The 3,746-nt window shown below is 37.6% G+C and overlaps 1 protein-coding gene across 1 annotated transcript in view; it reads left to right on the top strand.

Moving 5' to 3' along the window:
* Window positions 1-3,740, top strand: part of LOC109953565 (amine sulfotransferase-like) — an 11,481-nt gene extending 7,741 nt beyond the window's left edge. The window contains exons 5-6 of the transcript XR_002273932.1: window positions 204-272; window positions 3,532-3,740. The gene's annotated coding sequence lies outside the window, so the exon portion shown is untranslated. The remainder of the gene's footprint in view (window positions 1-203; window positions 273-3,531) is intronic.
* Window positions 3,741-3,746: the final 6 nt, after the last annotated feature.

Below are 3,746 nucleotides of genomic sequence, written 5' to 3'. Positions count from 1 at the left end.
CTGCCTCGGGTTCACCTGTTTGTTAAAAATGTATAAAACCAACTCCATTTGGACTGTGTACCAAGAGCATCAGATATATTGTTACCTATTAAAATGAAAATAAAAAGTTCAGCCTTAACTTAGGCAACTAAATCTGTGGTGTATTATTTCGTATTAAATGTTTCAAAAAAGTGAATCTAACTTGTTTTCTTTTATCCTCACAGCTACCACCACATTAAAGTCTCAAGGAATTGTAGCATAACAAGTGGAGACAGACAAATGGCAGAGTCAAGGTAAATTCTTAATACCAGTATTTTTTATTATAACATTTGAAGAGCAAAGCCTAATATATGAGCAAACACAATTAAGGTAAATATCTTTTCTGAGGGTGGCATGGTGGCGCAGTGAATAGCGCTGTCGCCTCACAGCAAGAAGTCCTGGGTGTGAGCTCTGGTGTCTTTCTGTGCGGAGTTTGCTGTTCTCCCTGTGCCTGCACGGGTTCTGTCTGGGTACTCTGGCTTCCTCCCACAGTCCAAAGCCATGCAGCTTAGGCCGACTGGCGTGTCCAAATTGCCTGTAGGAGTAAATGTGAGTGTGTGTGTGGTTGTCTGTCTCTAAGTGTCAGCACTGGCGACCTGTCCAGGCTGTACCCTGCCTCTCACCCAAATACAGCAGGGATGGGCTCCATTCCCTGTTCAGGAATAAGCAGTGTAGATAATGGATGGATGTTTATTTTTATGAGTTGACAAAATGTATTCATCTTGTAAATAAATACTTTACATGAGGAGCCACACAAATATAATGTAATACTGAACTTAAGTAATGACTGTGGCATGTGGCACCATATGTAAACTTAATTTTTGACAGTGGTAATACATAATCATTATGCATGTTAATTGATATCTGCAGATTAAACATGGTCAAGTGACATCTAGCAGCCTGTTCTCAAGGACCATAGTAGTTACTTCACAGATGTTGGTTTAGAATTTAATTGGCTGTTTTGATTTTTTAAAAACTTATTCATGTAATTACTGCTTTCTCTATCCTTATATAAAGTGTTGGAATAAGTGTTTTTATTGTGGTGGGGTAACAGTTTGATTCTATATAAAACAAGACTTTACCAATTGTTGTCATTTCCTTGACTCCAGTATTAGCAAAACACATGAATGACACATCACTGAGCTTTAATTTTTATAAAATTAATCTCACAAGGGAAGACTGAAACCAGTGAAGAAAGAAGTACATTTTGCTGATAATACTTGTGTACACAGAGGAGGTTTTGATCGCAGGACTTTGACTTGTAATGAAGTAAGACAGCTTTACATTATTGTGTTAGGCTACTACTTAAGCAAAGGTTTTGCTTACTTTTTACCATCCCTGTAGAAATTAATGTTAACCCTTGTGTTCTGTTAAGGATCTTAATGAAATTAATTACAAACAAAGGCAACAAATGTGTAGCAGTAAAGTCTTCTTTTGGTTTTGTCAGTCATTCTCTTAATCATCACTGAAAAATCATTCCAAGGTCAAAATCTAGATATAAAAACTGAAAAATACCCATGTTCAGTGAGTATGTCGAATATTGCCTAATGATGGCACAAATGAAGTTCCTGAAACCTTCAACTTCCATCAGTGATTCACTGTGAATCCATTGTTTTCTGTTGGTCAAACAATGTAAATGCAGTGAAAAACAAACTGAAACACCCTCACAGCCCTTCTCCACAGTTCACATTTCAACTTGTAATACTTGCAAAACCACAGGTGTAATTAATAATATGAATGATAGCTCCATTCTGTTAAACTGTCCCACTGAGTAAGTGAGGCCTCAATTATTTTACAAATAATGAAGCACATGATTGTGATTCTGATTAAGAAATAGTTTTGCCTTGTTTACATACAGTATATATTTTCAGCTAATATGTCTGGTTGAGCCTCTCACAACCCTTCAGGTGTATCTTTTAAGGTTTTATATAATGATGATATATCATGTAATTTGTCTATAAAAAGAGTATTGTGACAATCAGTTTATTGTCAATACAATATTTATGACCTTTTTGTTGATGTATAAAATGTCTGTTTTGGGGTCTATTCCCATATTAGCAAAAAGATCAGATACTATCTGGAATCAGCCAAAAGTTAATATCAAATCAGGAGCAGATAGTTAAAACTCACCCAGGTGAGTTTCACTTCATGCACTTCATGCCTGTGTGAGTAAGAGCAAAGCTTACTGTGAGTTTGTTGGTGCTGACTCAGTATCTCTATCTTTAACACTGGTGAAACAAGGATTACCTTTTGTAGATTATAGCAGTGTGTGTGAGTGTGAATTCCATCTGTACTGTTTACATACTCAGTTTGCACATGCATAATTGCACACTCACTGCTGAATATTTGCACTTCACAGTGCCCACATGGCATATATTTTCTCTGCATTACATTGTGTTCTTGTTGTTGCTTTAAAGTGCCTTAGATTTGTTTAGCTACCTTTTTAGATGTGTTATTGCTCATCTGCTTTATATTTCACTTGTATTATGTGGCATTCATGTGGACGGCAAAGTAAGAATTTCACTGTACAGGGAAACACGTTTCCTAACTGTGCATACGACAAATAAACACAGACTTTGACAAGGATTACCTTTTGTAGATTGTCGTGGCAAGAGTGAGATACCGACTAAATTAATTCAGACAAACCATTACAATTTAAAGGATCATTTAATATTACAATTATTCTGAATAGAGTAGTATTTAAACAAATAATCTTGTAGTTATGGAACAGAGAACAGAGATCAGAGAACAGAGACTCTCCTCTTGCAATGGAATAGATAAAGCATAAGAAGATTGTCAGAGCACTAGTCAGTCAGGTCATTGGTTGTCGACCCCGAGTCAGTCAGCGTCTTCCCCAGCCGGCTGGGTCCCCAAAAAGGTACATGGTCTACTGCAGCATGGTCCTCCTTCTCTCTCTGGCTCACTCCTTTATCAGCTATATAGCCACTTCCCAACAGCTGGACTCTGTCCGTCTTGACGTCTATTGGGCCCCCCCTTCTCACTCCTCTATTCCGGGAACCCTGTACTTCCAAAACAGGAAATATCTTGACCACTTACATAAACCCACCTAACATGAACTTAATAAACCCATAATCACTCAGCTCTCCCTTACACAAGCTAATACCAAATAAGGTCTATATGAGCTACATACTGTTCTATTACATATTTCTTCTGGAATCTGATTTATTGCTAACCACTACAAGATTATAGCAGCAAAATGTGTGAGTGTGAATTATTATCAGCTGAAAGTTCTGTAATAAACCTGAAGATGTCAACACAGAAACTGAAGCCTGCATATACAGGTATAGATACCAACAGTTTAATGCCCAAGTATTTACTGAATTCATCTGGCATATTGCCGTCCTTTGATTCAAGTGCTTATTCTTGTTTCCTGAGAACAATATTGACTATTTAAGATCAGTTAAAGCTGGACTGAGACCAAACCCTGTCAAATACTCAAATACTTGTGGATTGTTGAAATCTCACAAAATTGGCCAACCGTTTGTTTTACAGGAAGGAACTAGAGGAGGCCTTGTGCCGCTACACCACAGATACCCTCATCTACATCGACACAGTAAGAGGATTCTGTGAGACGATCTCTAAATGGATGCTCAGGAGTGAGACAGAATTACACATGATGATGGACATCAAAGACAGGGCTGACAAAATCGACCTTAACATCAACCATGTTAGAAAGTCAAAGAGCAAAGGCAAGGCCTTTATGGAAT

The sequence above is a fragment of the Monopterus albus genome, unplaced genomic scaffold (genome assembly GCF_001952655.1).
Source record: "Monopterus albus unplaced genomic scaffold, M_albus_1.0 scaffold783.1, whole genome shotgun sequence".
Lineage (NCBI taxonomy): Eukaryota > Metazoa > Chordata > Actinopteri > Synbranchiformes > Synbranchidae > Monopterus > Monopterus albus.
The sequence above is the reverse complement of the archived record's forward strand: the minus strand, read 5'-3'. Positions and strand labels throughout refer to the sequence as shown.